This window comes from Diceros bicornis, chromosome 1 (assembly GCF_020826845.1).
Source record: "Diceros bicornis minor isolate mBicDic1 chromosome 1, mDicBic1.mat.cur, whole genome shotgun sequence".
In the NCBI taxonomy this organism is placed as follows: Eukaryota; Metazoa; Chordata; class Mammalia; order Perissodactyla; family Rhinocerotidae; genus Diceros; species Diceros bicornis.
This window is the reverse complement of record NC_080740.1, coordinates 28329515-28355118: the sequence shown is the minus strand read 5'-3', so window position 1 is coordinate 28355118 and position 25604 is coordinate 28329515.

The window sequence follows — 25604 nt, the reverse complement described above, 5'->3', positions numbered from 1 at the left end:
TGCATCGGTGCACGCCCGGGATCTGAAACAGCAAACTCTGGGCCGCTGAAGCAGAGCGCATGCACCCAATCACTTGCGCCACCAGGCCGGCCCCGACATTTCCTTAGTTTTTACCTAATGTTTGCCTAATTACTAAAAATTAATGTTAAGGAAAATTAAAGAATATGTAAATAAATGGAGAGAGATTTATATTTATGAATTGGAAGATTCAATTTTGTTAGGATGTCAAGTCTTGATCTATTGATTCAATTCGATCCCAAACAAAATCCCAGTAAGCTATTTTGTAACTATGACAAATTAAAGTTTATAGGGAAAGACAAAATACCTAGCATAGCCAACACAATATTGAAAAAGAAGAAAATATTAGCGGTCTCACAGAACCTGATTTAAGGTGTTACCGTAAAGGTACAGTAATCAAGATGGTGTGGTATGACTGAAGAATATACACACAGATCAATGGAGTGAAATCGAAAGCCCAACACAAATATAGTCAACTGATTTTTGAAAAAGATGCAAAGGAGAAAGGATGACAGATGGTGGGGGAACAATTGAACATCCACAAGCAAAAAAAAAAAAAGAACATAAAGACAAAAAACCTTACATCTTTCACAAAAGTTAAATCAAAATGAATTATAGACTAATATGTAAAAAACTTTTAAAACTTTTAGAACAAAACAAGAGAAAGTCTACATCACCTTGGGTTTGGTGATGAGTTTTAGACACCACACCAAAAGCACAATCCACAGTAGAAATTATTGATAAATTGGATCTTATTCATTTCATTTTTATGTTTTCACTTCTAATAGTTATTCATAATCTTATCTATTTTCAATAGGTATAATATAAAGTTTATACGGTATGGGTTCTGGGTTTCCACTATTAGTATATATTTTTCTATATTGTTGTATAGTCTTTATGGGCTTGATGCCATTTTTAAAAAGTGTTTACATAATCAATTACTTTTAAATTCAAATGTAGAAAAATATATAACAACTGCAAGACCAATATATGATTAACATCCTATGTTTAACTAGGTAAGACTCAGGAGAACCGTAATCATAAAATTGAGGTAATTTTGATATTACTTTCAGTAGAAAATTTATAGTATATCTAACTCTAGTATATATGATTAGTTTAAAATTAATGACTGCAACTCTCTTGTTACATCTGTTATCAAATACTGATTAGAAGTACACTTTTGTAAGACTAAGATGACTGAAAAATGTTTCCTTAGAGAACTAAGGTAACTGTGAAATCACAGATGTAAATACAAAACTGGTGCTGGCTAATGTTTTATGCTACACAGGGGTTTTGTCCCAAGAGAAAAATGATGAGACTAAACATCTGTTGGATTTCAGGAATGATTCCAAATGTGTCTCATGTGAAACACTCACTTGAGATCTAGTGTGGCCTCGTTATGAGGAGCATGGGCTGTTCATAATACGTGGGGTCAAATCCAAATTGTGCCACTTGCTAGCTGGGTGATATTCTTTCTGTGCCTCAATGTCATCTTCTTCAAAATGGGAGTAATACAGCACCTTTTCAAGAGAATGCTTTGTACTAAATGAAAGAATGTGTGCTGTGTAGACAATTAACTATTAACTACTATAGCCATCTTTATTATCATTGTAATGTATTTACATGTAATATACAATAGCACATCCAAAGTTCAAATATCTAAACATGTGAATTTAAAATAGCCAAAATTTATTATCTATGATCCTCTACAAATAAAGAGCACCTCATTTCACACACACACACATCATTAAAACCAACATCTGCTCAATTTGACATGATTCCAAATAAATTAGCACTTTCCATTGTTATTTAAAACCTACATATTCTATTGATAAATCTGCATATTCTATTGATAAGACCTACATATTCTATTGATAAATGTGCATAAATTGGTGGATAAGAAGAAGAAAGCATTTTCCAGAAAATAATGTTACTTTCTAAAATTCTTATGTTACTAAATTAGAATTTTTGTGACATACTTGTATTATCTGCCATTGAAGATGATATCTTAAAATACTTTTTTAACATATGCATATCCCAAATTGTGGTCTTCATGATTTTTTAAAATGTTTTATTAAGACTATTTTTTAGAGCAGTTTAAGGTTCACAGCAAAATTGAGGGCAGGTACAGGGATTTACCATATACAGTTGGCCCTCCATATCTGCAAGTTCCGTATCTGTGGGTTCCAAATCCATGGGTTCCACTTCTTTGGATTCAACCAGTTGTGAATAGAAAGGCCTACAATGGTTGTATCTATACTGAACACGTACAGACATTTTTTTCTTGCCATTATTCCCTAAACAATACAGTATAACAACTATTTACATAGCATTTACATTGTATTAGGTATTATAAGTAATCTAGAGATAATTTAAAGTATATGGGAGGATGTGAGTAGGTTATATGCAAATACTATGCCATTTTATATAAGAGACTTGAGCATCTATGGATTTTCGTATCCAATCTCCTTCGGATACTGAGAGACGACTATAGTCCCTGCCCTCACACATGCCTAAACTCCCCATTATCAGCATCCCCGCTCAGAGGGTACATTTGTTACAACTAATGAACCCACACTGACACATAATAATCACCCAATGTCCATAGTTTACATTACAGTTCACTTTTGGTCTTGTACATTCTGTGGGTTTGACAAATGTATAACATGTATCCATCACTAATGTAACATATGGAGTATTTTCATGGCCCTAAAAATCTGTCCTCTGCCTATTTATCTCTCCCCCCAATCAAATCCCTGGCAACCACTGATCTTTTTACTGTCTCCATAGTTTTGCCTTTTCCAGAACGTCATATAGTTGGAATTACACAGTATGTACCCTTTTCAGATTGGCTTCTTTCACTTAGTAATATACATTTAAGGTTCCTCCATGTCTTTTTATGGTTTTGTGGCTTATTTGTTTTTAGAGCTGAATAATATTTCATTGTCTGGTTGTACCACAGTTTATTTATTCACCTACTGAAGGACATTTTGGTGGCTTCCAGGTTTTGACAATTATGAATAAAGCTGATATAAACATCTGTGTACAGGGTTTTTATATGAACATAAGGTTTAAACTCCTTTGGGGAAATCTGAAGGAATGTGATTGCTGGATGGTACGCTAAGAGTATGCTTAGTTTTGTAAAAAACCGCCAAACTCTCTTCTGTACCATTTTACATTCCCACCAGTAATGAATGAGAGTTCCTGTTGCTCCATGTCATCATCAGCATGGTGTTCTCAGGGTTCTGGATTTGGGCCATTCTAACTGGTGTGTAGGACTACTTCATTGTAGTATTAATTTGTATTTCCCTGAAGATACATGATGTGTAGCATCTTTTCATGTGCTTATTTTCCCTCTCTGTTTCTTTTTTGTTGAAATTTCTCTCTTAGTCTGTCCAGGCTGTTATAGGCAAAATATAATAGACTGGGTTGCTTAAACAATAAACATTTATTTCTCACAATTCTGGACACTGGGAAGTCCAAGATCAGGGCACCAGAAGATTCAATGTCTGGTGAGGGCCCATTTGCTGGTTCACAGACAATTGTCTGCTCACTGTGTCCTCAAATGGTGGAATGGAGAAGGGAGTTCTCTGGGGACTCTTTTATAAAGGCGCTAACGACCTACTCATCTTCAAAAAGCCCCATCTCCAAATATCATCACACTGGGGATTAGGTTTCAACATATGAATTTGGGGGAACGCAAACATTCAGTCTATAGCAGTGTTTGTTAAGCTCTTTGACTCATTTTTTAATCAGGTTGTTTGTTTTCTTACTGTTGAGTTCTAACAGTTCTTTTTATATTTTGGACAACAGACCTTTATCAGATGTGTCTTTTGCAAGTATTTTCTCCCACTCTGTGGCTTGTCTTCCCATTCTCTTGACATCATCTTTTGCAGAGCAGTTTTTTAATTTTAATGAAGTCCAGCTTACCAACTCTTTTTGCATGCATTGTGTCTTTAGCGTTGTACCTTAAAAATCATCATCATATCCAAGGTCATTTAGGCTTTCTCCTACATTATTTTGTAGGAGTGTTATGGTTTTGCATTTTCCATTTAGATCTACAGTCCATTTTGAGCTAATTTTTGTGAAGGGTGTAAGCTCTATGTCTAGGTTCATTTTTTTCTTGCATGTGGATGTCCAGCTGTTCCAGCTCCATTTATTGCAGAGACTATCTTTACCTTTGCATCTTTGTCAAAGATCAATTGACCATATTTATTCGAGTCTGATTCTGGGCTTTCTATTCTGTTCCATTGATCTATTTGTCTGTTCTTTTCACCAGTACCACACTGTCTTAATTCCTGTAGCTTTATATTCAGTCTTGAAATTGTGTAGTGTCAATCCTTCAACTTTGTTCTTCTACTCCAATATCGTGTTGGCTATTCTGGGTCTTTTGCCCACAGATATTTTTAATTGCACCATTCATTAAAAATATTTCTAGATAGAATATGCAGTAATATTACTGAGATAATTTTTATACTCTGTTGCACACACAAAAAAAATTCTACCCAGTTTCAGTGGAAATCACTTGCACACAGTTTCTTATTCTCTCTCTTTCCCTCTGATTCTCACTCAAGTTCTCACTCTTGTGCTTATTCTCTTTTCCTCCCAATCAACTAGGCAGGCCCAAACTGATTTATTAAAACAAGTCAAATGAGTAACACCAAAATTTTTTGGACCACTTAAATTTGATATCTGGCAAAACACTTATGATATACTATCAAAAATGCTGAATCAAATACATTTCTTTACGGAGAAAGATTAGCTTTATAGGTGCATGTATACTAAGACACATATACAGTCACAATCTGAAAGCAAAGTAACTCTATCCTTTTCTGATCTCGGTCCAATGCTTGTGTTATGATGTTGAGTAATAGAAAGAGGGAGATATAGCTATATTTCACACTGTGCTCTCTCTCTAATACAGAAGGTGAATTTTCTCCCTTGGCAGAATGCTTTCAAGAGTGTGACTTTATTTAATAACTAAAGGTATTAATAAGTATTAAGTGTATTTTTATGAAGGATTAGGTAAAATCACTAGGTAGTAAGGTAACCAAATTTGATAATGGCACATCCCACCTTTATATGACCACTATGTTTACAGAAACAACAGTCCTACAAAGTAAAGCCTGAGTTTGAAGATGCATGAGCCCATACCAACAAATTGGTCGCAAGCATTTAGTCATGTAGCTTTTGTGAAGTGCTTTCCTCTTCCACACCATGCCAAAGCTGAGATGTAGACAAATAAATAAGACAAATAAATCACATGGCTTAAATGCACTTAAATTTAGATTTTAAATGTGACTAGTCACATTTACATAGAATTAGAGTGATTAGAGAAAATTTGAAATTTTGACATGACAAACAGCTATTGACCTGAGAGATGTGGAGATTAATCCAGGTTGTTCATAGAATGTTTATGCACCAGATGCCATAACACTTTCCAAGGCGGAAGAAAAGTTCCAAAAATAATAGATAACTATGTATAAAGAGGACAATCGATTAAGAGGGACTTACAAACCTCCAAAATAGTGTGGGGATATTAATTATTTAGGAAAATGTAACCAGATAAATTAAGAAGGAATATAATGTATCTTTAATAAGCAACATTTTCCTGCCATAATATGTGGGATTGGTGCCAACAATTGACTAAAATCTCCTTCTGGTTACTAAAATCTCCAGCTTTATTTGACTCTGTTTAAAGGAAGTGGGGAGGGGGAAGGATAAGATAGTTTTTCATGACAGGGTGCCATTAAATATTTTATTGAAAGAAAAAATATAATATCAGGAACTGTGTGCCATCATATTTTTGTTAAAGAATCTACATACAGAGTGAAATAGAGAAAGTCCTATAAATTTAAAACCATAGTAATTGTTCCCCAATAGCAAACACAGGCATTAAAAATAATTTCTCAGTAATAAAATACCTTAGTTTTAGGGTCCAATTGCAATGGAAATTATTCTAATCTGTATTTTTTTATTTAATTTCTATTCCCACTTTTCTTCGGATGGCCAGTTATGTTAGGAATATGATTATTTGTTGTGAAATTAGACTTAGAAGTTATTTTTAAAACCAAGGCTTTAAACATTATCATGAAAGATTTAAACACTAATTTAAACAAATTAAAATGTCCTCGCAACTGTTATTATGGCCTTTCAGGGGCCTAATCTGCTTTCCCTTCTCTGCATTTGCACTCCTGTCTTTGCTTCCGGGAGTATACTTCAAGGCAACTCAAGTTGATGAAAGCTTCTGCTTTAGAATCACACTTGGGTGTGTTTCTGTGTGTGTGTTTGCTGTAAATAATTGATGAGTCTAAGTGATTTTAGATTGGCAACGTGCAATGTGATGTTCACTGTCTTTATCTCCTTAGATTAAGCAGAGGATGCCCCATAGGGCATCTGGCCCTTGGAAACGAAGCATAATAATGCACATGGAAATTGCTTACTTAGTCAGTAGTCTCAGAGAGGACTGTGAAAGTTAATGCAGTAATAATCTTAAGAAGCAGGCTATTACTATGACTTTCTTAGCAATATGCCTAAAACCTCAAATATTAACCAAATTTTTAGGGTTACAAAGCAAAATAAGAAGTGGAAAGTGATACTCCTTTTTGCTTGTATTGATACAGTGAAAATTAAATTTGCATTGGTCATGGCTTTAAGTTTTTAATTCTGACTGTGATGAAATCACAATGCCATAATGGATTATTTGTAATATGTGGACCTCTATAGGACTTTGTCTTAACCTTGCAAATAATGACAGCGGATAAAGTGGATATAGTGGAGGAAAAGTACTGAAACTAGTGAGAATCCACTGAATATTAGGCTCTGCCCCAACACCATGGAGAGAGCTAGGAGTCTACGTCAGGTATATTGAACTAAGCACTCTATACCACACCCTCTCTGTGTGACCACAGGGGATTTGTGTAAAACACTTCTCTATTTTCCAGCCCATGGAAAGAAGACTTAAAGATAGATTGTCACAGAAAAGACTAACATATTAGTGAAACGTCTAAATCTAGACTACAGGTTCTTAGAATGAAAGATGATATATTGAGTTTACTTGAAATTATGAAGCTCTAATTATGCAAAAGGGGGTGGTAAATGGTAAGGTCAGGCGGCAGATTGCCTCACATCATTTTACCAGCAGAAGAAAGCACTGAAAATTTTACTCAGAAACGTAGGAGAAATGAACTATATAAGAATAATTTTGATGGAAATGTTAATATAACTGAAGCAGAGATAGAATAATAGGATTTTAGGATATATTTACCTATAATTTTTTATATTTAATATTACCATACTGAAATGGCATCCATAGAATATCATTTATTAACCAGTTCTTAGATTTTTCTTTACTACCATTATGCTTAAATATAGCTTTATAAAACTAATAGCTTATTTATAAACTGAATATATTCTATTATTGATTGACATGCTTTCAGAAAATCCACTTTACTTGAATTGACAAATACCATAAACTGCCTTGACTCAAAGGTCAGATATTAAAAAGTATTGTTAAAGATATTTAGCACCTAGTTAAGTTTTTCTTCCTGATGTATTATGAAAATTCAAATATCATTGGAAATGGAAGAGTGCTGGATAAAAAATTACTTTTAATAGTACGTGTCAGAAAAAATTATTATATATTTTTCTACTTAAACCTTCCATAGAATTTTCTCTCCTAAATATGAAGGGTAATTTGTACCTCAATATTAAGCTAGATTTGTTTTGCAAAATATAGGGTCAGGCAAGGTTACAGAAGTGAATAAAATGTATTGATATGAAATTTGACCTAGTTTCACACTTGGGTTAGTCCACTTATCATAAGCACAGTGAGTTACACAAAACACACTTGTACTACACAATATAAGAATATTGAGAGTCTCCAAATAACTACCATTTCATCAAATAATTTCAACATGTAAATCACTGTTGTATATAATCTAGAAAACTCAAGTGAACTCCTCTCTGACATAAAGTTTTCACCAACATAAGGGTTCCTGAGGGCACTTGAAAAAATTTGGTGCAGCCTACGGACAACCCAAAGTTAGCCAAGCACCTTGTAGGCTTGCTTGAACTTGCATAAGGAAGCTTTTCCTGTGATAACACTGGAGTGTGGATCACAGAAGAGAGACTAATATCCTAAATCTGTGCAAATTACAATATCAATTTTCATGCTCTGTTAAAAAAAAGCGCTGAGACACATAAAGAGGGAAGTCATATTTTGTACGTAGCGACTACATTTGTGTATTCCTTTCCTCCCTCATCCTACCCCCCAACTCATGAACACTTAGTGGAAGGTAATTCTGGGTATGCGGTAGACAAGACTGAGTAAATTATTAAAATTGCTGTGATAGACCTGACAAATTCATCCTAGAGGGAAACAAATGGAAAAGCATTTCCATCAATGAAATGAATGGAGAGATGAACTCATTGAAGAACTAAAATTTTCACATTTATTTTAAACTCACATTTAACTAAACAGCATGTCTGAATAGCACCTAGATTAACTACTTTTGCAGGTAAGCAGCAATTCAATTTTTTTTCTTATCTCTAAGTAAATTGTTTATTCCATATTATATGCTTTTCACCTGCAAAATTTCATTTCAAAAATTACTTGGTGAATGAGAGACAAGGAAAAAAATAAGGATTTTTAAATGAAAGTATTAGCTTCCATTTTCTTCCAGATTTAGGGTATGAGACTAATCCACTTGCTTATTGCCAATTTGGTATATAAATTAACTTTTCTCCTCACTCTTGTGAAAGACTGTCATAGTAATTCAGGGGCCATACAACACATTAACCCTTTCATCACAAAATGACGATCTTTAATGCACTGTTGTTATAAACATTCATCTGCCTACATAAATTTTTGCTATCCAGAATAAATGAGTTGGTGGTGGGACAGGTGAAGATTGTTAACAATATAAACAAAAGAAATCATGAACTATTGATTGCAACCACAATTTAATAAAATCTTACAGCAAAGGAGCAGGGCATGTCTTTTTTTGATTATTGTAATAACCAAAATTATAATATTTATAAGCTTTTTGATTTACAAATAACTCTCAATGACATATTTTTCTTTCTCTCTATAGTTCAATGGCATTATTTCCATATTCCATTGAAAAAGCCCAAGCATCGAAAAGAAATTGACTTTAAAGCAACCTATTGCAATGCTGAAGACACACTATCGGCCGGAATGGTATATATTTGGACAGCCATAACTATGATATTAAAGGAGACAGGCCATGCCTGACCTGCTGTTGATATAACCATAGGCTGGCAACACATTCCTCAAGAGCCGCACAACCTTCCATCATTCAAGATTCGTGGAGGACAGATGTTTTCCATCAGAGTGATAGTATTTTTACACCGCTTTCATTAAACTGTCATTTCTTAAACTGCTTCAATTTCAGGCCCCTTTTATAGCTTTGTTAGTTTTAATGCATCTTTCTGTACCTTGGATGACAGGGAGGTAGCCTTGACTTTAATTGTGTGTATACTTGCCAAAGATTGGGCCATACACGCTCACAGTAGCCCCCTCTGGAATTTTACCTAATTGTGAAATGAAAGCAGTATTGGAACAAGCAGCATAAAGATCACTAGTTATTCATGGTGTGGAGACTGAGAAGTATTATGTATGTATTAAAATGCTTTGAAGTGAAACATTTATGCAACTCACTTTGAAAGAATCAATAACTTTGATATACCAGTGCAGTTGAAAATATTGTTCATTTAACACAAAATGGATGTAATACAGAAATAAAATGGATGTTCAAAACCAGCAGCTCTCTGGCAAACTCAGAAAACACCACCAGTACAATTGATCTAAATGATCTTTTCTAAAATTTCCTCCTTAAGGCAAAAGTTTAAAGGTGTCCATTGTATATCATTTTGATATTAAATGGCAATATTTACTTGAATTTCTTCTTTTAGATCTTTCTTATTTTATTTTATTTTATTGTTTGCATGACCTGTAAGGTACAACCATTAGAAGCTTAGTTCAAACATAGGCTTAAAAGGGGAAATTTATTCCTAAACCATAATTACTAGAGAATGGTGGCTGTACTACCCATTATGCACAAGAGCTAATTGAGAAGAGAACCTACAACACGTCAACATCAGCTCATTCTAATTTTGTGCTGATTTTCCCCTACATCCTTGTGAGAAAATATAAGGAATAAAAATTCTGAGAAGCCTCTTGTAGAATGAAATGAAAATCCTCTGAATTTGTGATCTGGCTGTACATATTTTAGAGAACTGTGAAAGAGCAAAATCAAGAGAAGACTATGTTTAAATCTTAAAAGTTCTGCATTTAGAATACCTGAATTTAATATAAAGATACTAAATTATACTCTTAATCACTGCGAAGAGTCATTATCCAGGAATTTTTTCCACCGATACTCCGCTTTTCCTTGCAAATCACACTTTCGGGTTATTATCACAATAATGAGTGTAGTTGTTAATGTGGTCCCTGATCTTCTGGGAATAAATTTGTATTCCATTAAAAGGAACACACAGTAAATTAGAGGTCAGTTAGATAATACCACAATATGAATTGGGCTCTTTGATTGAAATTCAATTTCTAGGTTATATTTTGGTTATGTTGAATGTTTGTCTCTGAAAGATAAAATTTTGTGATGCTTGTGTATTTGCTAAGTAGACCCTAAACAAATAATCAAGAAATTATCTCTATGAAAAAAGAAGATGCAATGTCCTCCATGCTTACTAATATACACTTCATAATATGAAATTTAATTAGCCAAATTCAATAATGCACAAAGCTGGTAAAAGAATGATAATGGACAATCACAGCCTAAGTACAGGGACAACATGCACAGATACATTTCATTAATGGAATTAATTTAGAATTATAATTAAATAGATTATTTACTAGCCCACACTGTATTTTCATTAAACTAAATGATAACGCTTCATCAGCAAGCATCTCTTAAAGGAGCCTTCCGATTGTGGCGTATATTGTACAGTTTTACATGTTCAAAATAGACTGACAAGTGAAAAAAAATCAATCCTTCTTTTAACTATGCTTAGGAAGTTTTTGTGCAAAACAATTAATAAATCTAAAACATACAGTTTCACACAAAGAGAATTATTAAAATTTCTCAAAATTTTATAAAACTAATCTACTGACAGGTATATGAAGATTTTAAAAATTATTCTCCTCTGTGCTCTCTGTCCAAACTTAAAAAACCATTTTGTGTGTATGTATTTGAATATATATAAGATTAGAAAAGCTCTGATTTGTATATTTCTTTTATTCATTAACAAACATTTACTGAATGTCTACTATGTGTCAAGTTCTGTACTAGATGCTGGGAATATAATAAAGAATTAGAAGACAGAGGTAATGCCTGTCCTCATAGATTTTACTACAGGGATTTTGTAGAAAATTTGTGAAGATGACCAAAACTGTGTAAAATTTTATGGTCATACAATTAATTTTATTTTTCCCTTTCATTAAGTTTTTTGCACTTTAATCCATAATTTTATTTTAAAATTTTTGTTTTATGCAATTTTGCATATATATTTTATGCTTTGGTACAGAAATTATATCATCATTTACACTATATTTGAACCTATTAAAACATCACATATTGGACGTGCATATTACCAAAAATTTTATGCAAAAACTGAGTCATTTTAATATAACATAGGTTTAAAATATAAGGATATACTCTATGTAATATTTTCTAGTTACACTTTAATTTAATTTGGTATTGGTCATTAAGATATAGAGGCCATTTTCTTCAGCCACCATCATTTTGAAGTTTTATATTTGATTCAAATGGAGGATTATATTTTTCACTTAACCCAGGATTAAATATAGTATACATACAATGAAAATCTATTTCAATGTTCTATTGTTTTATCCTAGTATATTAATAGACATTCATGGATATGAAGGCAGATGAGGAGCAGATACAATACAAATATTAATATGTAATGATCTATACTATATTTTAACAATAACAAACATTACAAAAGAAAAAGATGATTATATACGGGAAAACTAATGGTTAATGATTTCTCAAAGAAATAAAATATTAATTATATTTAAGTGGTATTTTAAAATAGTTTATACAAATAATGGAAAATTTTACTTTTCCTTCTTTATCTACTTTTACTGTGTAAGGATATTACACCTGACTTTTCAAATCAAAATTTAGAGATGCATAAGGATAATGCAAAGAAAAATAGGGACTAAAGAGTCCAACAATTAGCTAATTCTTACCCAGGTGTTTTTTTATTTTATTTTCATGTCCACTATTTTTAGGACAACTCTCCATAATTTCACTTTTAAAGCTGTAATAGCTTTAGATAAATGAAACTTTCATCACTGAGTTTTCTTCTACTTCAAGTGAATTACAAGAAACTATTTTTTGACAGATTATAAGAAATGAACTAAATTGATAGATAAATGCCAATATCCTTCACATCAAATAATACACGTGTTAATATTTTGTTTTACTTCTTATTCAATCTATTTTATGCTTCGATATTGAGTTTTGTGAGTTGTATATAAGTAATTTATCAGAATAAAGTTTAACCTCATTCTTTCAGCTATAATAACATATAAACTAAACATTAGAGTAAATAATTTTCTTAAAAAGCTGTCAATGAATAACTTACTTTAATTTACCTAATCTATAACTATCACATACTGTGAGTCTGGCATGACACAGGATTTTCACTTACGTAAAAAAATTTGTTTAAAAAGTATTTACAAGTGGAACATAAGCATTCTTTTACAGGAATATCTTGTTTTTTTGTGATTTGCTTTATTGCACTTTGCCATTTTGAATTTTTTACAAATTGAAGGTTTGTGGCAACCCTGTGTCCAGCAAATCTGTAGGCACCATTTTTCCAGCAGCATTTGCTTACTTCATGTCTCCATGTCACATTTTGGTAATTCTCACAATATTTCAAACTTTTCATCATTATTATATTTGTTATGGTGATCTGTGATCAGTGATCTTTGAAGTTAACGTAATTGTTTTGGGGAGTCATGAATCACGCCCATATAAGATGGCAAACTTAATCAGTAAATGTTGTGTATGTTCTGACTGCTCCACTGACCAGCAGTTTCCCCATCTCTCTCCCTCTCCTTGGACATCCCTATTCCCTGAGATATAACCATTAGGCCAATTAACAATCCTACAATGCCCTCTAAGTGTTCAAGTGAAAGGAAAAGTCATACGTCTCTCTCTTTAAGTCAAAAGCTAGAAATGATTAAGCTCAGCAAGGAAGGCATATCAAAAGCCAAGATAGGCCAAAAGCTAAGCCTCTTGAGCCAAACAGTTAGCCATATTGTGAATACAAAGGAAAAGTTCTTGAAGGAAATGTAAAGTGCTACTCCAGGGAACACACGAATGACAAGAAAGCGAAACAGCCTTATTGCTGGTATGGAGAAAGTTTTAGTAGTCTGGATAGAAGATCAAACCAGCCACAATATTCCTTTAAGCCAAAGCCCCATCCAGAACCAAAGCCCAATCTAAGTCTCTTCAACTCTATGAAGGCTGAGAGAGGTGAGGAAGCTGCAGAAGAACAGTTTGAAGCTAGCAGAGGTTGGTTCATGAGGTTTAAGAAAAGAAACCATCTCTAAAACACAAAAGTGCCAGGTGAAGCAGCAAGTGCTGATGTAGAAGCTGCAGCAAGTTATCCAGAAGATCTAGCTAAGATAATACATGAAGGTGGCTACACTAAACAACAGATTTTCAATGTAGAAGAAGCAGACTTATATTGGAAGATGTCATCCAGGACTTTCATAGCTAGAGAGGGGAAGTCAATGTCTGGCTTCAAAGCTTCAAAGGACTGGCTGACTCTCTTGTAAGAGGCTAATGCAGCAGGTAACTTTAAATGAAGCCAATGCTCATTTACCATTCTGAAAATCCTAGGGCCCTTAAGAATTATGCTAACTCTACTCTGCCTGTGCTCTATAAATGGAACAACAAAGTCTGGATGACAGCACATCTGTTTACAACATGATTTACTGATATATTTTAAGCCTAATGTTGAGACATAGTGCTTAGAAAAAAAGATTCCTCTCAAAATATTGCTGCTCATTGACAATGCTCTTGGTCACTCAAGAGCTTTGATGGAGATGTACAATGAGATTAATGTTGTTTTCATGCATGCTAACACAACATCCATTCTGCAGCCCGTGGATCAAGGAGTAATTTTGACTTGCAAGTCTCATTATTTAAGAAATACATTTGTAAGGCTATAGCTGCCATAGATAGTGATTCCTCCCATGGATCTAAGCCAAGTCAATTGGAAATCTTCTGGAAAGGATTCACCATTCCAGAAGCCATTAAGAACATTCATGGTTCATGGGAAGAGGTCAAAATAGCAACACTAACAGGAGTTTAGAAGTTGATTCCAACCGTCATGAATGACTGAGAGGTTCAAGACTTCAGTGGAGGAAGTAACTGCAGATGTGGTGGAAATAGCAAGAGAACTAGAATTAGAAGTGGAGCCTGAAGAAGCGACTGAATTACTGCCGTCTCATGATAAAACCTTAACAGATGGGGAGTTGTTTCTTATGGATCAGCAAATAAAGTGGCTTCTTGAGATGGAGTCTAATTCTAGTGAAGATGCTGTGAAGATTGTTGAAACGGAAACAAAGGATTTAGAATATTACATAAACTTAGTTGATAAAGCTGCAGCAAGGTTTGAGAGGACTGATCTTAATTTTAAAAGAAGTTCTACTGTGGGTAAAATGCTATCAAACAGCATCACATGCTTCAGAGAAATCATTGTGAAAGGAAGAGTCAATTGACGCAGGAAACTTCATTGTTGGCTTATTTAAGAAATCGCCGCAGACACGCCAGCCTTCAGCATCCACCACCCTGATCAATCAGCAGCCATCAACATCAAGGCAAGATCCTCCACCAGCAAAAAGATTAGGACTCACTGAAAGCTCAGATGATGGTTAGTATTTTTTAGCAATAAAGTTTTTTTTTTGTTTTGCTGAGGAAGATTTGCCCTGAGCTAACATCTGTGCCAATCTTCCTCTATTTTGTATGTGGGTTGCTGCCACAGCAGGGCCACCAACTTGTGGTGTAGATCCATGCCCCAGAACTGAACCCAGGCTGCTGAAACAGAGCGTGCTGAACTTAACCGCTAGCCCATGGAGCTGACCCCAATAAAGTATTTTTTAATTAAGGAACGTACATTGTTTTTAAAGACATAATGCTATTGCACATTTAATAGTCTGCAGTATAGTGTAAATATAACTTTTACGTGCACTGGGAACCCCAAAAAGTCATGTGGCTCACTTTATTGCAACATTCGCTTTATTGTGGTGTTCTGGAACTGAACCCACAATATCTCCGAGGTATGCCTGTACTTTTTACACAAACAATGTTATTTGGCTCACTCACATTTACACTACTCACGTATAAATACAGGTTTTAACGTAGATTAAAAAGTAAATCATACGTACCTAACAACTTCAAATCCCTTGAAAATATTTTAGGCAATATATTATAAAAGAAGTCTCATCATTTTTTTCACTAAAAAGTAAGCCTAGAAAAAGAAGCATCTCGAGGGTATATCTGATAATTTTCTGAGGAGAAAATGTGACCCTTTTTAAAATATAAAACAAATATACTACCTTAAAATTTACTTATCTTTTCAGTTCTTCTTGGAACTTGTCCTATTCCAAAAGTTTAACTCACTGTTATAAGCTCTTTGGAAAGCATTCAAAAATAATGCATGTGAGACTACATCATCCATTACTCATTACATTATTAAATTTCAACTTATCTCCAGCATTCAAAACTAACGAAGGGATTGGACATTTCTGTCTTTTTCTTATCCTCTTTCTCAAGTGATTAGGTAATTAATTCTTCTCATCTTAAATACTACAGATTTAGATGCATTTCATCATCATTTCCTATCATATTCTATCTGAAGTTTATGCATTTAGAATCTGTTTATGAAATATGAAAAATTTATTTGGTTGCCAACATTAAGTTTTATGGTTACGTGTTTTGTATGTGATAACAAATGGAAACTTTGCCTATATATAAATAAAACATTTTTAACTATTTTTAAGATTCTGCATCTAGACCTCATGAATAAGCCTCATTTTTTGTGTTTTATGGATGTATACAGTGTACATATAAGTTATGTCACGTACTAGCCGGAGCCTTCATTAACCAGAACATTTTTCTGCAATATCAGAAGGATCTACTTCAGAAACAAACCCTAAAGACTAAAACTAACTTAACATTTGGTGAAAATATAACTATAGAATATAGTACAATTTTTTTTCCTATTTAAAAATAGGACTTCCTGTGGCATTGCTCTTAGACACAAATACCACATGCTGGAAAGATCCTGATCCCAAATTCAATGCTAAGCTGAATTACTCACTCTCTCTATATTTTAAATTATGTTCCTTACCCTTGATTGCCTGACAGGGCATTTGAAAAATCTGCTAATAGCCCCCTTGAGTAGAACTGAAAAATACTTATATTTAAATCATGAAGAACATGTACAATTTCAGCAGTTCTAAATATAAGAGAATAAAATTTCTAGAAGTAGATTACAAATCTATTATAACTGGGATAGGTATATATTTGTAGAACTGGCTTGCACTTAGAGAAATGAAAAGAGAACAAGCGATGAAGTAAGGCAGACATAGGCGCGATTCCCAACTCGAGCACTCCTAGCTTGACAAGCAAGTTACTCTTTCTGAGCCTCATCTCTGAAGTTGGAGCAGTAAAATCCACTTCACACAATGGTCATGTTTAAAATGCACCTGGCATATTTTAGACTTTCAATAAATGTTAGAGCTCTTAAATTATTTGATAAAGTTCATCAGTATGGCATCTGCACATGAATTCAGCAGGTTTCATATGAAAAGTAAGATTTTAACAAAGAACTTCCATAGACTACAAGTCTTTGTCTCTATACACCATCTACTTTTTAATTTGTTTGAACAAACACAGCAAACCACAGAGGACATAATAACAAATATCCATAAACCAAGAATTAGTAAACATTAACATTTTGTGATTTACTCTAATGTTTTCTAAATAAAATAATTACAACTTTGAAAATAACTTTATTCTATTCCCTAGACCTCTCTTTTCTTCTTTTCCCAAGGTCATCAACCATCATAATTTTATATTTATCATAAAGTGGTTTCACATATTCACCACATATATAACCATCAGATAATTTATAGCATTCCTTTGTCTGTTTTAATTATTCTATAAATGCTACTTAATTGTTCATATTTTTCTGTTCATTTATTTTACTGTTGTATAGCATTTCATTTTGATAGAAGCTAGTATTTACTGAACATTTCCAGGTTTTCTAGGTGAACTAGGTGTCAATCACTGTGTTAAATACTTCACATGTATTAATTCTCTGTGCCCTCACACAACCCTATGGAGGAGACTTTTATTATTTTTATATTATATTTTTTGTTATACTTCATTTTATGTTATATATTTTATTTATATTTGTGTAATATTACTTTACAGAAGATCCAAATGGAGCACAGAGAAGTTAAGTGACTTGCGCAATGCTGCATAGGTAATAAATATAGAGCTGGAATTTGAACCCAGGCTGTCTGGATCCAGAGCCCACACACTAATCACATTACCCTGTGCTTAAAATCAAAGAACAGACCATATGTTTGTATTTGTTTTCCTACTGATGGGCCAATTATCTGTTTCCAATTTTCTACCCTTGCAAACAGCTCTGCAACACATGTCCTTGAATATGTCTCCTGGTTTCCACATAAGAGCTCCTTCAGGGCAGAGGCTCATGTGGGTGACTCAGGGGTCTCAGGGTACACATGTATCCCTAAGTGGCCAGTCTCATACTAGCCTTTCTACCTCTGCATACTGAGGCTCAAGAAGACTAAGATGTAATTGACGATATTTTCTTCTGGTTAAAGACCTCTTGTTTTTGGAGGAAACTACATGCTATGCTTCGTGTGTCTGATATTGTTTGCTCATCTTGTATTAAAGCATGCTTCCACATCAGGAGAAAATCTATGCCTATTTAAGAGACTTCTAATATCCTCATAAGGAATTGCTAGATAAAATATAGGATGTACAGTTAAATTGAAATTTCTGATAAAAAATGAATATTTTAGTATATTGCATAGGATATATTCTAATTAAAATTATTTTTTATCTGGAATAGAAATTTAACTCAGTGTCCTTTATTTTTATTTGCTAAATTTGGCAACCCTACAAATAAGCTATCCACTGGACGGCTAATACACAAAAGACCACCCCTACTTAGTGGTGGGCACATTGAAGGGACGTCATTGATCCAGTGCCACATAACCTAGCTATGTATTAAGTGAGACTAGTGTCTTCTCTGTCTTTCAGAACTCATTACATTTTACTCAAGCAGAAGCAGACAGAAGATGTATATATTTTAACCAATTTTTCTTATAAAAAGAGTTACCAGAAACCTTTCTGCAGTTGTATATTAAATGCCACAAAGCCTTCCTCAACTCTGGATACCTTGCCTCATTTTTTTTCTTGTATAGTGACACATTAAGGTACATTTTTTTACATCTTATTCCTGAGGATATAACTAGAAGGATCATTACCATCTGCCAACCTCATCAGTTTTGCCTCTTCAACCTCATGCTCATTCACTTCCTCTATGTTCTATGTGGTAAAAAATGCACTCTGATAGAATAAAACTGGGTGACAGAACACAAAAGGTGCTGTCACTAAGCTAAACTGACATTACATTAAATAATGAGGAATTCGCAAGTGGGAGAATCCTATATGATCCACCCAATGCCTCATTTTATGATTAAAAAAAAGAGGAATTTCATCCAAATTGAATCATCCGTCCCAGAAAATGAGGCTCTCTGAACAAGCAGGAACAAAGGACAGCCAGAGGGTCTTAGGTATTGCAGCTGCCAAAGATGAAATTTCTGCTCCAGGGCATATTCATTTCACTAGTTAAGTGCTACTTGAACTAATAGCAATTTCTTAGGTGAAAAGAATTTTGATCCTTTTCTTATTTTTCCATTATGGAGCTTTGGCATTTCATCAATTGGCATATCCTATCATATTGTGCTGAAATGTTTCGAAGGTTTTGCAGAGAATATGGAGGGATGCTTTTGTCTATAAAATAAACCATCAGTTTGGACTGTGACTTTTTTTCCAAAAGAAGTAAAGTTGATTACTTGGCATCAGTCCTTCATCACAGATACCACTGAAGAAAAAAGGAGTGTGAAAAAACTGAAGGACATGAAGCCCATGGGGAAAATAATGAAGTATAAGTGCTGCAGAGAGTGGCCAGAAATGGAATAATATTTCTTCTGTAAGGACCTCAGTAATAACAACCCATGAGTGATGAGACTTATTGCAAATGGTAAGAGTGCTGTGGGAGAATAATAAAAAATACTACAGTGTGAAGAATACCGTTTCACATGCCCTATCTCCTTCTCTTCCTTCACAGATCATTTGAGCTCTCTTTTTCATTATTCTTCTTTCCAAACAACAATAAATATTCATGGAGGGCCAAATATGTGTCAAGGACTAAAAGGTACCGCTATGGAAAATACATGACGTCTGATCTTAGAAAGATCCAAATTTGACATAAAAATAAACAATAAGCAACTACAAAACAAATATAGAAATACCAATAATGTTGATATGTGGGGGATCCACAAAGAAAGAAGGAAGTAATTGTAACCATGGAGTTGGCTAGCGAAATATTCACATAGGAAGTGACATTTATGTAGGTTGTAATAGGGGAGTAGGGTTTTATCAGGCTAAGAAGTGGGGAAAGGAAATTCCAACTAAATAGGTCAGCCAAAGCAATAGATAACAAATAATCTGATTGCTAAGAGGATTTGCTGTTTATAATGGTGAAACTGGAAAAATATGCTGTGGCAAGATTTTGAGTAGCCTTATAGATCTTATAGAGAAATATGGATGTTATATGAATAGAGGCAATAGGAAGTAAATGTGGGTGTATAAGAAAGGAATGAGACATAATTCAGTGTGTATTTTTAGTGGCACTGTGAAGAACGGGTAAGAGGGAAAAAAAGTTAGAGGTAATTATATCAATTAGGAAATTATTATAATTATCCAGGTGAAAGATGATGAAAACTCAAGATAGTGGCAGCATAAGAGAGAGAATGGAAGGTAGATTCACTTGAGAAGTAGGATTGACAGGATTTGGTGACGGGTTGGGTGAGACAGGAGATGGAGAGTACTCTAAAATTTTGCTCTGGCATGAATGAGTATACTCTGATTTCTTAGAAAGAGATTTTGGTGGATGGGAGAGGAAGATAAATGTTAAATTTTGAATCTAGAAGTGAAGCTCTAGAATCACATTTATTCTTTACTCAATATATGTTTACCACAAATTTAGCTCCATGAGCTATGATATAGAAAGTCCATTAATTGGCTATATCACAAATATTTTTCTCAAGTGTTCGTAATTTTAGGTTTGAAGTCTAGATAGCCTGAAGATTTTTAAATAGTTTCAGATTACAGCTACTAAATCTATGTAGCTAATTAACAGACTTTAGTGCCCCAGCTTTTTAGTTCTGAATATAACTCGATAGAGTGGAACATTTAGGGGACAGAAAGGATTCTGTCCTTGAATGACCTATGAAACTTTAGTAATGACTGAAAACAACATATGCTTACAAAATTTCAAGTCATTTTCAATTAACCAATTGTTAAAGAAATATGAGTTTAATTATGCAAAAAAAAGAAACTCTAACCCATTTGAATACTTATCCATTCCAATTTTATATTCCAGTGAGCATAATATTAATTGAGACTTTGAAATTTGTAACATAAAAAGTGCTTTTACAAACATTATTTATTTTAAAATTATTTAACTTAATCTCACATGAACCTGTCAGTACTCTTGGATAATCTCTGTTATATAGATGAAGAAATTGAAAATTAAAAATATTACAGTCTCAGAAAGGTGACTCAGTTTTATCAAAAATCATACTGCTTTAGGTAATGGAGTTAGGACACGAACCAAATTCTCTGACTCCAACACACTCTATAAGTCTATAATAACAGTCTAAGACAATTCAGAACAACAAATACTTGCTGAATTCCTACATTGTTTCCTCTTGTAATGTCTTTCAAAAAATGAATCTGGTAAGATTTTCTAAAAATAAGACTTGAAGACATTCCTGGCACAAAGAAATAGAACAAAAGCAAGAAATAATGACCATGAGAAAGGAACAGGAAATATGGTTCTGATTTATGATATAGATTTCTTTTAATGAGAGACTCTAAATATAGTCTGTGGTCATATAGCAGAGAAATTTTAATATCAGGTTAAGGTATGACTAAATTAACAGAAGGGACTACAGTTTTCTTTTTTGTAATGTTTTATGAAGATAAATACTGTTTTCAAACAAAATCTCACATGGAACCCTAAAATATAAAATATATTAAGTTAGAGATACCTTGGTGGAAGATGGAGCAAGGAAGTAGAGGTTTGTCTGCTTACTATCATAAATGTGACTACATTAAGATAGAACTTTTACGCCACAAAAATCCCTCCATAGCGAAAATGCTCTGATCAAAGTAAGAAGATAAAATACTTGCAGCAAATATGATAGACATAGAGCTACTTATTTAACATAGAGACATGATAGGAATATATACGAGAAAAAGAGTAACTACCAAAAACATAAATGGATAAAAGCACAGGATGGGAATTTGTACACAAAGCATACATTCACGAAAAAGTATTTGACATAATTAATGAAATTCATACTAGAACCATGTTATAATACAATTTTCCCTATCAGATTAACTACTGACATGTTATAACATGCAATAAAGACATGGAGAAATAGGCACTGGCATCCACCACAGGTGAGACAATGTGTCTCTGGCTTTGATGGGGCAACTGGGCAATTAATTAAATTTAAAAGGCATCTGACCTTTGACCCAGTCATTCTTTTTTAAATATTTATCACAAACACACGCTTTTCAGAGGTGCAAAGATATATGTACAAATTTAATCACTATATCATTAATTACTGTTGTAAAATCCTAGAAACAGTGTACCTGTCTAACTATAGGAATTCTTTTTGTTTAATTATGTACATCAAAACCACGAAATGCAAGGCTGTCTTTTAAAAACTAAACTTATAAGTGCTTTGTTTTGGAATATTGTCAATGATATATATAAGTGAAAACAAAAAAATGTGAGCACTGTGCATCGTATTCTATTTGATCGTGTAGTTATTATTTTATAAAAAGCTGGTTATTGCATTTGTATTTTTGTACATTAGCTATCAGTACACATTGAAGTTGTATCAACTTATGTATTATGTTATAAAGAAATAATAACTAGTTTTAATAATTATAAATAAGTAAAAGCAGAATGAATCTATAAGGTATAAAGAAGACCAGGTGTTCTAAATTAAGAAAAAAAAAAAATGCCAATTGAAATGCAGGTGAACCTACTTTAGAGTAAAACCAAAGAGAAAACAGATCTTTACCCAGGCCCTAGGATACCTAGATCAGAATCTAGCGATTTCCTCCACTAAAAGTTTCCAGAGCCGGGGGCAGGAGCAGGTGGAGAGGAGGTAGGCAACACAAAGTAGGGAAGCAAGGAGTACAAGAAGAAAGTTGAGGGTTTCTTTGCTGAGTTGTTTTTTTTGTTTTGGTTTGGTTTTTTTTGGTCCCAAACAGTGTTTGTCTGAGAAACCACCGAACATGGAGAAAGGAGAGGATGGGCATCTAGGATAGGTCCTCATCTTGAATAAATATATAAATTTTAGCTTTGGGCCCTTGAAGTCTTCCCAGAAAGTAGAACTGCAACTTTGTCTGTAAATTCACATATATTGTGAAGTACCCCTCAGCCCACCTAGAATGTTTATTAAGAGTTTCGTGTATTCCAACAATAATTTCCGTTCACCAAGGACTTATTAATAACATCATCCTTCAGTGAATACCTGGATGTGGTCTCAGGCTGTCTAGGCTGGGAAGAAGCTATGGAAATTCTTCCTCTCCCTTTAAAACACTATCCACCAGGAGAAAGCCAACTCTGGTTGCCAGGAAAGAAATCTCTCAATATTTCTCTCTGTCTCTCTCTCCCTCCCTCCCTCCCTCTCATGTTCTTTTATTGAAATGGGGGCTCCCTATTACCTACTCCCTGCTGCTATCCCTGGCTGGTTACACTGGGATAAGTTCCATCCTTGATAGGAGTCATAAAATAACTCTGTGATTCAGAAAACTGAATGAGTTCTCCAGGTCTTTGTCTGTTCTGAAGGCCATGTGGTAAAATGGAAAGAAACAGCAAGGCTACTTTCCGGTACAGTAAAGACAGGAAGACTCATCCTTTGTTGCATGTACCAAATCAATTGCTGTATGTGAAATTGCTTTATAAATATTAAAGCTTTGGCTGGTGTAATGCAGAACTATTTGATTCAATGATAATAAGACTAGCTAAGATGCACTAAGAGAGCATTCTCTAAGTGCCCATCCTTGTTCTTAGCTGTTTACCACTTTTGCACTACTCTCCCCATATCAGGCCTTGGCTTTATTCCCCAATGGACGTGACTTTTGCCTTTGACTTTTCCAAACTTACATCTTCTCTCCAGAAAGTGCAATCCGCTCAAAGCAACTAACTTGGGGAGATTCGCTATTAATAAGGGGAGGTTAGATTCTTCCAGGAGGCAAGTATCACCAAGAGCAGCTGAATTCTCTTTTTTAAGGGCTAATCATTCAAATTTACATTTACAGTTTCTTTACAGTAGATTTTAGTGATTTAAAATCTTGTAATGCCTGCCTGCTAATCAAAAATAAGATTGAACATCTTGGTGTCTCTGACAGGAAGTTTCCTTCGGCATTTTAAAAGTCAAGGGGGAGGGAAATGAGGATATCTGACTTCAAAAGAACCTCAATCTACCATGTGTCCCAGAAAGCAGGAGTAGGGATAATAATTGAGAGTTAGACATCAGCCCATTATCTAGGTGCTAAGAATATCAGATAATGGATCATATTTGTTATTTTTCCCCATTCTGATGTGTTCAAAGTTAAAATATTATCAAGACTCAACCGACACTTGAATTTCTTGCAAAGATGACATTAAGATAATTGAGTCCCACTTTTTTCAAGGGCATAAATATAAAGACAAAAAAAAGAAACCCACACCACTTTTTATAGCACCACGGGGACTTAGCAAAATAATTTTAAGATTCACTCTCATGATCTCATTGTGTTGAAGAGTTCCCATGGATCACTAGCTGAACTAATTCCCAAAATGAGATTGCCAAGCCAGGAGAACTATCTAAGATCCCAAGCTCAAAAACGGGAGCATGTTGATTTTTAAGACAGGAGGTTTATCCCATAACATGATTTTACTCTACATTGTATTTATTTTGGAACCAGACATGTAAATTTTTCATAGAATATTCAAGGAAAATATCCAATGAATCCAACTGATTTTGATAAGCTGACACTCCATCTATTAACACGAAAAGAGCAGGATAAGTTAGAAAAAAGTAAAAGGAAAAGAAATATAAAGTTTAGTTAGAAAAAGAGAAGTTTCCAGATGTCAAAAAAGAAGAGAAAGCAAAACAAGAGCGCTCAGGAGAAGCTGAGTTTTGGGCTAGCAAAATTTTCAAGTTGAAAATTGGCTCCGAAGTTTGAGTCTAGTGTCTACGAGAGAAAAAAAGTTATGTTTTAGGTCTACACATGTTAAGCACAAGCCTCCTTCATAAAGCCCTTAACACTGAAATGATTCCTATCTTATAGAAAATCCAGAGAAAAGGCACGAAAGATTACAGTCTCTCTGGACATTTTGGTGGAAAAAAGAGCTTTCACAAGAGAAAAATTTCAACATTGTGTTCAGTTTGAGTGCCTGGTCCTCATTTATTCTCCCTGCATAATGCAGGAACTAAACTGTAAGATGTTAAATTCATATTAAAATGACTCAATATCTTTAACACTGGAAGATGATTTGAGAGAGATGCAAATGAGAATCTACTCAATAAAAATGAGCTTTCTAAGATTTTTTCTTCTCTCACCAAGCTTCAAGCCCTAGAGCGATGGTCCAAGTACATTTCCTTGAGTATTCCATTTATACTTGATCCATCTCAGAGTTTTCTTCTCTTTGGAAAGTGTTTGAGATATGGAATTTAAAATGAATAATTTTTAAATCTCTATCTCCTACCTCAATATCTGTAACCTGATTATAGGTTATAAATAAAAGAATCCACTGTGAGCACAATTAAGTACAAGAGAGGTAATATTTTATAAAGATATAAGAAATTTTCATGAAACAGAAGGGCAGGAGTATGGCTGATCCTCAAAAAAGAATGGATCTGTTATTTTAAGTTTATAAGAAATTCAAGGAGCAAGTATCCTTTCTGTCCATCTGGCCACTTCTGTATCTCCATTCAATTTATCTTTTTTGCTTTGTATATTTTTTTTCTCAAACTAGTTCACATCATAGAAAACATAGCTAGGACAGAGTCTATAAAATTTTATATTATTTGTATTCAAAAGATAAGGCTATGAGATTCTGGGTTCAGTTTGGCAATATAAGCTCACTGTAGCCCATAACTCATCTGG